Genomic DNA, 14,272 nt, shown 5'->3' on the forward strand with positions numbered 1-14,272 from the left:
TTCCAAGGAACAGAATAATCTAGGAAATGCTGATGGGTAAAGCACAGAGAAACTTGAGATTTATTGTTAAAAATATGAATGATAGTTGTAGACATACCAAATGCTGAAAACCATCAAATGCTGAAATTTATAATACCCCCCAGTGTTAATTTCAGTTTTGCTTTCAAAGGTGATTGGATAAATTTGTCATTTGAAATGGATGCCATGGTAATATGTAAAGATAAGATGTGACAGTTATTTGTTATGTGATGTCTTGGGCACTGTGACCAGAAGGCTAATGACTTTTGCAGTGCTATCCTAAGCAGAGTTACACCCTTGTAAACCCATTGAAGCTGATGGGTTTAGAAGGGTGTAGCTCTGTTTCAGATGGCATTGCAGTCACTGGCTCCAGTGCATGTAGTGGAGAGGAGATGCTGAGGTGAACATTTCAAATCACAAAAATCACAAAATCACACAAGGTTGGAAGAAACCACAAGGGCCATCCAGTCCAACCGCCTGCCATGTAGGATCCCACAATCAAAGCACTCCCGACAGATGGCCACCCAACCTCTGCTTAAAGACCTCCAAAGACGGGGACTCCACCCGCACCCCCCAGGCAGGGCATTCCACCGTCGAACCCCCTCACCTCATTTGTATTGGGAGAATATGCTTCAATCTAATTCCCTGAGCAAGGGTCTTTCTGGTTCCCTGTTTCAGTTAGGAAAAGAAATGAGTATGCGGGGAGAGAGTTACATGGATAAACAGTGGGTAGGCGTTTTAGTCTGCAGTAGTAGAAAAGAGCAAGAGTCTAGTAGCACCTTAAAGACTAACAAAAATATTTTCTGGCAGGGTATGAGCTTTCGTGAGCCACAGCTCACTTCTTCAGATACAGCTAGAATGTGAATCCATCTGTCTTTAAGTAGAGGAGAGTGAATTCAGACAAGCATTAGTATGTAAATGTTAACAGTATGTAAATGTGAATAGCAGGTGTGATGGGATTAGGTGTGGTATGCAGAAGAGTCTGTGATGTCCAGGGGAGAGATGGGTGTGGAGAAATCAGCATTGGTAATGAGCCATGAATGCAAGGTCTTTATTCAGCCCAGGTAAATGCATTGTCTTTAGTTTGAATATCAGCTGTAATTCAGCAGTTTCTCTTTCCAATCTCTCTTTGAAATTCCTTTGTAAGAGAACTGCTACTCTTAAATCTGCAACAGAATGTCCTGGAAGGTTGAATGTTCTCCCACTGGTTTTTGAATATTTTGGTTTCTGATGTCAGACTTATGTCCATTTAATCCTTGTCTAAGAGACTGACCTGTTTGTCCAATGTAGATTGTGGAAGGGCATTGCTGGCATGTGATGGCATAAATCACATTAGAAGATGAGCAGGAGTCTGAACCTGAGATAGTATGGCTGACATTGGTGGGTCCAGAGATGATGTTCCTAGAATCTATATGAGGGCAAAGTTGGCACCTTGGTTTGTTGCAGGCCTTGGTGCCAGAGTCCATGTTCCTGCTAAGTAGTTTATCATCATTTCAACCTTCCAGGACATTCTGTTGCATTCTAGCTGTATCTGAAGAAGTGAGCTGTGGCTCACGAAAGCTCATACCCTGCCAGAAAATATTTTTGTTAGTCTTTATGGATAAACAGGACAGTAATATTAACAAAGGGGCTGAGGTTGTTAGTTGATATTAGTTGCTAGCAGTAATGAAGGTTAACATAATACTATTTTAAACAATATCTAATGAGCTAATACTTACTTTAGCTAGAACTGCAGCAATGTGGAATGCAACAGTTTTAGAAAACCAATTCAGTGTTCTAAGCCCCAGAATCGAATTCCTCCAGAATTCTTATTCCCAGCCAGGAGGCTGGTAGTTAAGACCCTTTGCGAGTTAAGTGTTCAGCTGGAAGCTACATGGATTCAATTAATTATTTATTTTGCAATCTGCATATATCCGAACAGTTCAGTGTCACAACCTGAATAGAAGAGATTTACAGTCATTTTCTTGATGAGATTTCGGCTGTAGCTGTCTATGAAAACACAATAGAGCCACACACTTCTCTCTACTTCCAGTCTCATTAACAATGAAAACCAAAGTGCTTACAGTTTCCCCAGCAAGCTGGCTGGAAGAGGAATTACATCTGACCAATCAGTGTACTACTACAGAGACATGTGACTAGTGGGTTTCCTAACTAGCATGCACTTTTCTGAAAGGGAAAGTACTATTTTCCTTGCACATTACTAATACAAAACACGAGCCGCATCCTGCACGTGCTAGAAAATCTACTAACTCTGCCTGGTGGCAACACAGTTTTGACAGAGCATTCCTGACCTTTAAGGGCGAAAGCCCTTAGGAGGCCAGGAAGGTGCTGCGCTGGCGTTGGGGCCCTCCACGCGTCCGGGCTACTTACACTGGCGTTAGTGGCCCCAGCGCCGTCGTGGAGGCCCGGACGCCAGTCTCTGGACGCTGCTGTGGCAGCATCACCCTGGAACTGCAGTGGGGCTTTCCGCCGGCGTCCAACCGGTGTAAAGGTCCTTGCTGGCATTCGGGGGGGGGGGGCGTTCTGGCATCCCGGGAGGCGTTCTCGGGGTGTTCTGGGGGCCATTAGGCAGCCTCCTGTCCCCTTTCAGTCCCAGGCGCCGGCGCCGAGAATGGCATTGCTGCAGGCGCAGCTTTGCTATTCTCTATGGGGCGAAAAGCCCCATTTAAAAAATTTTAAAGCCACAAAAAGGCTTTTAAAATGTTTTCGACGTGAGGGGAACTGCTTAGGAGGTGGTGCAGCGCTGCCTCCTCCCTGCCATCCCTGCACCCCGCCAGCTGAGGAATGTGCTGTTAGGCCCCTAAATCAGAAGATACCCTTGGTTCTGCTTATGGGGACACGTCTGTTGCTTCGGTGGTACGCAAATGCAAGTTTGCTCTGGGCAACAACATTCTTGTAATAGCAGCTTTCCCTGATTTCCAGAGGTTGTCTATATCCCAGTCTTATTATTAAAGAGCAAAAAAATCTTCTGTAACTTGTACTATTGTGTGTGTGTGTATCTTTTGTTCATCCGTTCTTTGTAGTAGTAGGATGGATGCAGGCAATGGAAGAATGTTTATCCATGGTGACTCACCCTTCTTAAAGTCCTACCCGGCCAAAATTAGTATTTATAGGTACTTCCTGTGCAAGGCTAATTTGATGCTAGTGGAAAAGGCAGCTTTGTGCGAGAGCATGTGCTTTGTGCCATAACTGCTCTGTACAGGATGGGAAGATGGGAAGGGGGAGGGGGAAGAAGCTTCTGCAATTGCTTAATGTAGCCCAAATCTGTGTATTAGATGGAATAGCGTGGGCTATCTGGTGAGAGTATGGAACTAATTTTCAGTTGGTTTCTGAACATAGTGTGCTGAGCCCCATATGCTGGATTTTCCCAACATTCTCCTTATCCCCCAATGATAGAATCCATTTGTGTATGTGTGTGTTTTTAATATATATAAACTCCATATCCCATAGCTCTGATTACGCCACCAGTGGCTTACTTATTAGAAAGTTACCACTTCTTTGCAGGTCGTTGCTACTTAGGGGAGGGGCTGTGGCTCAGTGACAGAGCCTCTGCTTGGCATGCAGAAGGTCCCAGGTTCAATCCCTGGCATTTCCAGTTCAAGGGACTAGGCAAGTAGGTGATGTGAAAGACCCCCACCTGAGACCCCAGAGAGCCACTGCCGGTCTGAGTAGACAATACTGTCTTTGATAGACCAAAGGTCTGATTCAGTATAAGGCAGCTTCATGTGTGTTCATGTGTACCCATGAGTCATACTCTGTTTGCTTGTTGGGGCCTTTGTTTATTATTCAGTGCAAGGCAGGAATAAGGGTATGGGGGTAGATGTAGGAAGGGAGAAGACAATATGATTTGAACCAGCAGGGCTGCTAAGAGTGGTTTTTAAAGGGCCACATGGAGCTAGGGAAGGTGCTGTTCCAGAATAATAGCAGATGCATTTTCTAACTGAGCATCCTGTGTGTATTCATCTGATTGGGGAGGGGAGTGATGTGAAGAGAGGCCCAGAGGGAATCCTTGCTTAGGAACCCGAGTGGCACTACGCAGCCCTGTGTAGAGGGGCACTTATTTCACTTGGACAGTGCTTTACAGACCTCTGTGCTTTTATTCCAGGATCAAACTCTTCTGTCCAAGCCCCCAGTTTGAGGCTTTCTTAGGTCCTCTCTGAGCTCAGTGGCTTATGCATTCCTTTTGGTTCTTGCATCAAATAAAATGCCACCTTCCTGCTTTTACACCAGTTGTGCCAACCCATCTTAAATAAATGGCAGCTTTTACCTGGCCCACGAAAAGCTCTTAATTGTTCCTTTCTACTTCCTGTTAAGAAGTTAGCAAGTTGTTTTGTGATAAGTGTATCTAGGGCTTGACTGGAACTGTAGCTTGATTCCTACGCGGTCGGTGGTAGAAGTGATGCCTTGAATGTTCTCAGATTGTAAGCAGTGACTCTGAATGGTCTCTCTGATGCACACAGTATAGGATTTCTCTATATTATGCATAAGCATCTGAAAGGTGCTGATCTATTTTGGTGATGTTGCCCTTCTTCCAGCCTATTTGAAGAATTCTTCTTGCTTATTTTAGTGGGGTTTTTTTTGGTTCTGCATAGGTTTCTGCTCTTTCTTCTTTTTCCATGGCATTTCTTCCCTGCTACTTAATCGTATTCTGGGGGCACACTTAAACATTACTTCTACCCATTTGGTTTTGATGACATTTACAGGGGCACATCCAGAAAATGTGCACCAGTGTTCATCCTTGTATCTCTGAAATGGTCAGAGGCAAGTCTTAAAATACATGAATGATAGGGAAGACTCTGGGAACTCTGCCACACAAATTGAGATGGCATGAAGATGAACACCTGTGGCTATTTTCTGCCTACTTATTTTCAGGATGGTAATGGGGAGAAGCAATGTCAGAAGTGGCAAACACATAAGATCCATGAATCGCAACAATTAAAATTAAGTGCCAAGGACTTCCTGTACTTTTACAATTCTATTGAGAGTTTAAAGGGACCATTTACACATTATGTTTTAATGTGGGCCCATAAATGATCATCATATAAGATGTGAAACAGCTCTTGTTCACAATGTGTTTAATGCTCCAAGAGAAAACTAATCTTTGGTTTTCTTGGACTTTCCATCCTATGGCAAGCTTGGCTGATTTTGCCCATTACCCCAGACATACTGCTGTTGTTAGTCGAGTCTGTGGTATGGGTAACTTCCTGATATACCTAGATGTTGTTGTTTTCCATTTAGAAAATTCATAGATCATGCTGAATCTGCTTCTATGATCTAGGAGACATTCAGTAAAGTAGGTAGTAAGGTCCCATTCACTTATGTCTTAAAGGTAACGGCAAGCACTGGGTTTATTACTGACCCATGGGGTGACACTGGTGGTCAGCTGATCCCCCAGTTTGGGGGGGTGGTGGCAACCCTATCACAGCCTTAACTACCGCAAGCTGCTGATGTAAACTGCTTTGGGTTCCCATTGCAGAGAAAGGTGGGTATAAATGAAGTGAATAAATAGTAATATAGTCGTTCCACTCCATTTCTGGTCCCTGATTCAAATTATCTCCTTGCATGATTGCATAAGGTGACCTGACCATGGATCCCCAACATCATGTGTATTTTGGCTCAGTTTATGTATTCTAGATTGGGTTGTAAGTAAAGGCGCTGTGCACAAAAAATTATAATGAAAAATAGGTGGTTCATCTGGCACGACAAGATGAAAATAGTACTTTAAAAGTTCAATAACATCAGTCTTTTATATCCTTGGTGAAATGAGGGGAAATGCTATATAGATACTTTTGAGGGTGATGAGCTGGAGATCTCCAGGTCAGGTCTTTTATCCACTACTTGGGGAGGGGGGGTGTAGCACAGTGGCTGAGTGTGATGTGGGAAGTCCCTAGCTCAAATGTTGCCTCTACCATGGACTTTCCAATTGACTGTAAGCCACCCACTCAGCCTCAACCTCCACCTCCCCACCTGTAATATGGAGCATTTTACTGGGTTATATTGGTTATTAGCATTCATATAAGCTGTTAATGCTTGGGAGAATGCTATATAAAAGTTCTTTATTATTGTTTCTCCAGTTCTTAATCCTGTGGATAGACAGGATTCTTCCTCTGTTTTGTTTTGGACCAGGCATGTTCTAAGACTTCTTTTACCTAATGTAAATGAAACTTTTTTTGCATCGTTATAGTTCTGCTGCCTTGAGATAATAATAATACAATTGAATCTTAACCATTGAAAGCTGCACCTTTCATTTTTTTGTTTTATTGAAACTTTTGCAGGAGGGGAACTAACTGATAAAATCATAAGCAAAACAAACTGTTGGACTTTTCATAGGGACACCTAGTTTCTCTTCCTAGTTTCTATTTTCCCCAAATTTGACAACAAATGCTGGAAAGAGAAGTGACTGGAGCCACTGCATGTGTTTCAGAAGTAATATATATTGATTAAAAAAGAGGCATCTAAATTCCTCATGATGGTCTGGTTTCATGGATTTTTATTTACACAGTGAGGAGGACTGCATGAGTAGATTTTGTGTGTGTGTAATGGCAGCTGCTACAATATGAGGCAAGCATGTGACTTGCAAATGGAAATACTGAACCCAGGAAGTGGCAGGTTATAATCCGGACATGCTGGAGCAGCACTCATGTCTGGTCACAGTGTTAGAGCTTCACCACCATAACACAAGCAGTGAATAGGCTCTAATTGTAATGTTTTGGCAGATCAGCCTTTGCTGCTTAAAGCGGTTCTCGTATGAAATTGCATTGTTTGGGGAGTGAGTCACTGACCACTTCCAAAAGATGACCCACGTTTCTGTGCACAATGCAACGGTTATTTGTTTCAACTCTCTTTTTCCACACCCTTTAATGCAATCTTATTTTTTTTTTAAATTATTTGCTTCCTCTTGTGTTATAAAAACCATGTGGATTGTAGTGCAATCCTAAATAAAGCTACAGCCTTCTAAATCCATTGACTTCAATGGACTTTGAAGAGCTTCAGCTCTATTTAGGATTGCACTGTTGGTTAAACCTGTGCTTACTTGCATGGGCCAAGGGACCGTGGTGATGATTCTGCTTATTTCTAGCTGGAAAAAATTGCCTTTTAGGTGGGCTGGAGGATGCAGACTGTATAAGACATTGAGGATATATTAAATATTAAAGAAATTCGTTGATCTAACTTCCGCGCTGTGACAGTGGCCAAATTTCATGCAAAGTTCATGCACACCAGTTTTATCTTCAAGCCAGCATTGTGAAATCAAACAGAAACACCTGCTTGCTTTCATGAGTAGGGTTTCAGATCCCTCTTTGCCACCAGCGGGAGGTTTTGGGGGCAGAGCCTGAGGAGGGCAAAGTTTGGGGAGGGGAGGGACTTCAATGCCATAGAGTCCAATTGCCAAAGCAGCCATTTTCTCCAGGTGAACTGATATCTATTGGCTGGAGATCTGTTGTAATAGCAGGAGATCTCCAGCTAGTACCTGGAGGTTGGCAACCTTATTCATGAGATATATTTTAGACTACATAGATATTTCAGGAGCTGAACTGTTTGACTCTAGCAACTGATGAAGTGAGCTCTGATGCACAAAGACTTATGCTGAAATAAGTCTCTAAAGTGTCACTGGACTCTTGTTTTATTTTTCTGCTGCAGGCTAACATGTCTACCTGTCTGGAGCTGGTTCATGATGGACATTTCACACATGCAATAGGTCGCTTGCAGTAATCAGATTTTGAATTTGCATAGCTGAACCTGATTTAAGAAATGAAAAGTTATCTAGCTACTCTTTTTTGCACCTGAGCTTTGAACACAACCTTAGCATGGGGTAACAGAAATGGAACTCTAAAAGAGACTTCTGTTGTACTTATGTATCTCCACAGGCAGTACTTAGTAGTCAAAGACACTGTAAACTGCTCCTTACCATTGGTGCGTTAATATTACAGTCAACCATAATCCTTCAGATTCCAACCCCCCCAGTTCCCAATTGACAGACCGCCTCACCGGTAACAAACATTGAATTCCTCAGATACTTGCCCTAATAATTTAGTACTGTTGAATTATTTCCATTTTCCTTTACTTATTCCCATTCTTGAAGTCCATCCATCAGCAGAACTTCCTGAACTTTCCCAGACCCTCTTTATTTCCAATGCATCCACAAACACAGCCTTCACGTTTTAGAATGCTTTTATCTGCAAGCCTCAATAACATCATTCTATAACCCCCTCCCCAAACTGCTTAGCAAGACTGACTCTGTGTAACAATCTGAATTCACTGGCACCATCAGAAACGTTCAGCCTGATCCTATGCCTGTTTATTCAGAAGTTCTATTAAATTTACTGCCAAGTAATATGCATAGGATGACAGCTTTAGTGCATCATCAAGCCTTTTCAGCCCTTCAAGCTCACTGAATTCCTTTCTCTGATAATTCACTGCCTCCCCATTTTTCCAGCATGTTTATGCATCCTGAGAGTGCTCTGTGCATGCAGGGACATCAGGGATTGGACATGTTAATGGCAACTGACAATCCTGTGGTTATTACTGATGACGGAAAGAACCAGGATAGCTGAGAATAGATGCTTGGCTCTAAAGACGACAGCTGACAGTGGTGTCCGATATGCTGACATATCTACTGGGTATTTGACTGACAGCGACATATCCACTATCATCCTCGCCGTAGTTTAGACTGCATGACATTTGCAATCAAGAGTGACTTTCTGCAGACCAATTTTAGATGCTGATCATATGCAGTGTTTTTAATTCAGAAATCAAAAAAGGAATGTGTATGTGACAAGAAATTTCTGTCAGGAAACACTTGGATCTTACTGTTCAGAGATGGATTTTTTTAAAAAATTATTCAAAGAGTTTCCCTTTATTTGTGCCATGAAAGCATCTTAGCATATTTGTTTGTAACAAAAGTTAAGTAATTTGCAATATAAAAATGATGGTATAAACAAGTTGGGTTATCGTACAATCAGACTTTTCAAAATGCTGAACAGTTCAGGCCACAGAATGCACAAAAGGAAAAGTGCAGGTAGATATTCATTAATACTGTGATTTTAAATGTGTAACTTTTTTGCTGACATAGTCAATAAACATTTTAAAAGGCTGTTCAGAATTCCTTGTGCTCCAGATGTTCAAGAGGTATAATTCCCTAATCATTATGTCACACATTTTGTTTCACTGGAGCTTTTGTAGGGCTGCTGAACTGAGAAAGTGCTGTTGGGGTTAGTCTATTATCTATACTTTGCAGTCTAATCCCATTAAAACCTGATGATTCTGTTGTTGGTGTTATTTGAATTTTAGTTACTAGAATACTGGATTTTAACATCCAGAACTCATTATGAAATAAGGTGAAGGAGGAGAGTTGAAACTCTGACCTAAATAACCCCTTTTTGATTCCCCAGTTTACTCCCCCGCACACACACACCATTCAAATGTCTTCAGCTTCTGTGACTGTTTTTAGTGTGACTGTCCTAAAATGTCAACCGCTTAATCATTAATCATTGAGTCACAGTGTTTTCATGGACATTCAACCAATGAGTGATCATCAGGTGGCAGATAACCTTTTTACATGGTCTGGAGCTGTGACCTGAAGGGGGAAGGCTTCCTTGTTCCTTACTGAGCTCCTGGGAATCACCCAGGAGTTCCCTTTAAGCTTTCACTCCATAACAGCATCCTGTAAATAGTAATACTTTCCCTTGAAGTAGAATCTTGTAAAATCCTCCCTATTGTCCAAGTAGAGATGACAAATAGAACCTTGCAAGGCCAGAAAGCAAGAGTGAGAATCTCAGGTCAAATAAATCAATTGTAGGGTTCTTACTCTTCATGGAGGAACTTGAAAACTATATTGGGAATGGATAGAATCATTTTAAATAGCATTGTGTTCTTTGTAAGGCTTTACTAAGTCATTGAGCCCCTGAGAAACGTCTATCACACATCCTCTTCTGGATTTACACCTGGTACTGGATGGAAGCATCTACCAAACTGTCTGCCAAATACTGTTCAGTATATTCACATTTGGTGTGGTCATATGACTTTTTAATTTAGAACTTTAAAGGGCAGTTGATGGAATAATGCCTGGCGAGGCTGTTATATGCCACCTGTTTTTCAAAATAATGGGTGGGGGTATAAAAAGACTGGATGATCGAAAAGGAAACTATGCATTTTTCTTAGTCAGATTTAATCACTTTGGGATGGTTCACATTTAGTGGAATGGACTCTTTCTGTATGTGGTAGGGAACATGAAACTCACATGCTCCCATCATACCTACCATAGAATATGTGGCATGAATAGAATATGTGGTATTATGATCACATGATCCCCCCTTTAAAGGCCTGGTGAGAGAACATATGTGTTTCTGCTTCCCCACTGCATGTAGAAATGGCCTGTTTAGTATGAATGTGAACTAGATGAGGGTGGCTTGCCCTGTTACCTTACCATGAATGTTCAGGGGGAGGGGGATGAGGCTTGGATGCAGGTCACAGTGACAGTGGCAATAGGTATAGGCTCAGCCAATGGGTGAGTCTACATCTTGTTGCCATAAATACCATGAGGGGACCTTGTGGTTTTACCAGCACATTATTACCACACTTGGCTCAGTTTGCTCCAGGTTGGCTTTAATATGCCACTCTGCTTGTGGAACTAGACATTAATTCCTGAGGTAGGAAGGGCAGACACATTGGTGCAAGGAAGTGGAGGGACCTTAACTCAGTGTTTTAATAATGAGTAATAATGAAGTTTAATCCTTGGCTTCTCCAGTTAGAAAGAATATTGAGCAACAGGACCAATGGACACAGTTGCCTGAGAGCTTAGAGAACTTACAGTACTATGTCAGACTGATTGCCTGACTTAGTTTATGTCATCTTCAGATGTTCAAGGAAGGTTTGGCTTCATGTAGATGGGTTAGTTGCTATTTAATTTTAGAACTGTGACTGTTGGAATGAAATGATCCATTATTGCATGCTCGTGGAAAGTGCGGTCGAGTTACAGCTGACTTATGGCGACCCCATGGGGTTTTCAAGGCAAGAGACGAACAGAGGTGGTTTGCCATTGCCTGTCTCTAAATAGTGACTCTGGACTTTCTTGGTAGTCTTGCAGCCCAGTACAAACCAGGGCCAACCTTGATTAGCTTCTAAGATCTGAAGAGTTTGGGCTAGCTTCGGCCATCTAGATCAGGGGCCATTACCGCATAGTGCAGGGGTCTGCAAACTGTGGCTCCCGAGCCGCATGCGTCTCTTTGGCCCGTTGAGTGAGGCTCTCTGAACTTGGTCTCGCTCCAGCAGCTGGGCTGCGGAGCCGGTGCGCCTGAGAGAGAGAGAGAGAGAGAGAGAGAGAGAGAGAGAGAGAGAGAGAGAGAGCAGGCAAGCGGGCGCGCTGTCTCTCCCCCCCCCCCCGCCGTGGAGAATGGCCGGGTCCCCCTTTCCCTTTCCCTCAATGGTTGGGAGGCTAAAGCCTCCCCTCCCCTCTAGCTGCGCGATTGCTGGGTGGGCGGCTCAGCGGTTCCTGCCCCCCCGCCCGCCTATCAGCTGTTGGGAGGGGGGGGCTTCCTTTGGTAGACCTGGCCTCTGGCTGAGTCCCATTGGGAGGCCATGTCTACCCACTGGCTTTCTTGGCAGTAGACCTGGACTCCAAGGAGGGGAAAAAGTCCCCCTTCAGAAGTCAGGAGGGGAAAAAGTCCCCCTTCAGAGGCCAGGCTTCTATGGGCCTCCGGAGGCCAGGTCTACTGCCAAGAAAGCCAATGGGTAGACCTGGCTTCCCAATGGGACTCCGCCGGAGGCCAGGTCTACCAATAGGCTTTTATGGCGGTAGACCAGGCCTCCAGACGAGGACTCCGGATGGGGAGGGGGAAATGGCAGGGACTTACAATTTAATTTTTATCAATAAATAAGATCACTATTAAGTATATCAAGTTTTATTCAGTGTACCTATAGTTTAATTAAGACTTAAAACTTTACTTAAAGTTTATTAAGTTAATAAACAGTGTACCTACCTATATAGTTTAAGTTTAAGAAATTTGGCTCTCAAAAGAAATCTCAATCATTGTACTGTTGATATTTGGCTCTTTTGACTAATGAGTTTGCAGGAAAGATGATGGGTAGTGCTGGAAGTCTATCTGGTAGAATGGCAGCAAATACAACATTTTGTTTTATATCTTGGCTGCTGTACCATTAGAGAGATAGCTTCCTATCACTCACAGATAGTAGTGACAGTCACTTGCCAATGACTGAGGACAGCTCTCCCAAAAACATCAAGGGTGCATCAAGGACCACATGTACCTTATCTGTGCATGGCCAAGGGATAGGTGACAATGACTCTGGTAAAAATACTTGAGGGATAGAATCATAACGTGTGTATGTGTGTCTAAATGACAAAGATGGCAAAAGAAAGCCCAAAGCAGAAGTTGTTAATTGTTCTACCTGATCTAAAACAGCATTTAAACACAGGACCTGAATAAATAGATTGTGAAAAACCCTCTTTGCGGCCCCATGGGTGAAGCGGCCCTCCCAGGAAACGGAGGGAGAATAAGGACACAAACAACAATTTATTGGGACAACAAAGGCCACAGCTTTATTGATTACATCACATGGAGCACTGGTGAGGCATAGGGAATGGATCCAGACATCGGGTGACCACCTTGTCATCCGATAAAATAAACCCCAACCCACCTGTTGGGGTAGCAACCGGAGTGGTTTATCAGTGGTTCAATTAGGACATAAATCTCTGAGTGGTTCCTACGCCATCTGGGTGTGGAGCTACTGACAACCCCTGAGCTGGGTGTCCCTGCTAGGACTCCATCCCAAGACCCCTTATTGGAATCCCCAAACAGGGGAAGGCAGGCATGCAGTCGCATCTTCCCCAAATTGCATCCATCCCAATGCCAAAACCACCTAAGCTGTGACAAAAGTAAAGAGAACAAACCATAAAACAGAGGGATGTTGGCCGGGTTTCCATTGCTGCCAGGAACAGAACAGGCCAAGTGGCCAGGCAAAGCCTCCTTAAATAGGTGAAGGAGGTGGGGTGTTTCAGGGCCGGGCTGTGCAACATCCGGGTGTTGAGGTTTGATGACGCAGGGGCTCCCTGCGTCATCAAACCTCAACACCCGGATGTTGCACAGCCCGGCCCTGAAACAGCCATAGGCTGCAATACACAAGGGGGTGGGCAGGAAGCACCTGGCCATGTGGCAAAGAGGAGAGTGGAAAGGTGCTCACGCACAGAGCTCCATTTTGGAGTGGAGCTGCCTCCCAGCTGGCTGCAATGGGTCGGCCCCAATAAGTCACGGTTGCATGCTTTCTTGGGAAGACACCACATCTTTCAGCCTTCAGAATTACTGCAAATTGTAATACTATTATAAAGCATTGTGGATATTCTTTTCCACTTATATAAGACATTGTTGCACAGCGGTCAAATGTCCATCACGTTGCTGTAGCATCTCTAGCTTACACTAGATTTAGAGTTGGAGGGAGAATTCAAGTTAATTTCAGTACAGCATGATACATCACTGTTTGTTTAGTTATCCTGGCACATCTGTGAGCTAGAGTTCTTCACCCAATGTGCTTCTGTATGCTCTGGCAACAAAGAAAATAAGGGCCAATATGGCTGCTAAGGGAGTAGATCCTTTGAGTTGATTTTAATGGTTGCTAGGTCCCATTGGCCGATTGGGACACCACCACAATTTTTAGTTTTTTTTTTAAAATGCATCGATTTAGCATAGTTTTACTATATATATTTATTATTATTCCAGCATTTTATTAACCTAACATTTTCTTTTATTATGTATCTGTGGTATCCTTGATATGTTTGTAATGGCCTATGGCTAAATGCAAATAAAACCATCCATTCATTCAGTCATTCATTCATTCATTCATTCATTCAGTCATTCATTCAATGTGCTTCTGATTATGCTAATTGACTCTGATGCCAAGATATGTGAACATTCCATAGGGCTAAAGTATAACCCTATAATATTCTTGCTACTGTGAGAAGTTGAATGCCTTCCTCTGCGATTGAGTCTTAGTGACACAGCAGTGTGATTACTATTTTGTGATACTTTAGTTGGTCCTAACAAAAAAGGTGTTACTTTTTTGGGGGGGGGGGAGTTTTTACATTGCCAACATACCTACCAGCAATCCTTATCTAATGGGTTGATTTCCTGCAACCATACCAGGAAGTGCTGCACTCCTCACTGCTATAAAGTCTTGGTCCATTCCTGGTAGTTCTACAAATATGGAACAGGAGGCATGGTAATTTTGGCATATTAGCAAGGAATTG

The 14,272-nt window shown here is 43.1% G+C and overlaps 1 protein-coding gene across 16 annotated transcripts in view; it reads left to right on the forward strand.

Moving 5' to 3' along the window:
• The window catches only part of BIN1 (bridging integrator 1), a 219,188-nt gene that overhangs the window by 54,796 nt on the left and 150,120 nt on the right, over positions 1–14,272 (forward strand). The gene's annotated exons all lie outside the window — the stretch shown is intronic.

The sequence above is a fragment of the Euleptes europaea genome, chromosome 15, assembly GCF_029931775.1.
Source record: "Euleptes europaea isolate rEulEur1 chromosome 15, rEulEur1.hap1, whole genome shotgun sequence".
In the NCBI taxonomy this organism is placed as follows: domain Eukaryota; kingdom Metazoa; phylum Chordata; class Lepidosauria; order Squamata; family Sphaerodactylidae; genus Euleptes; species Euleptes europaea.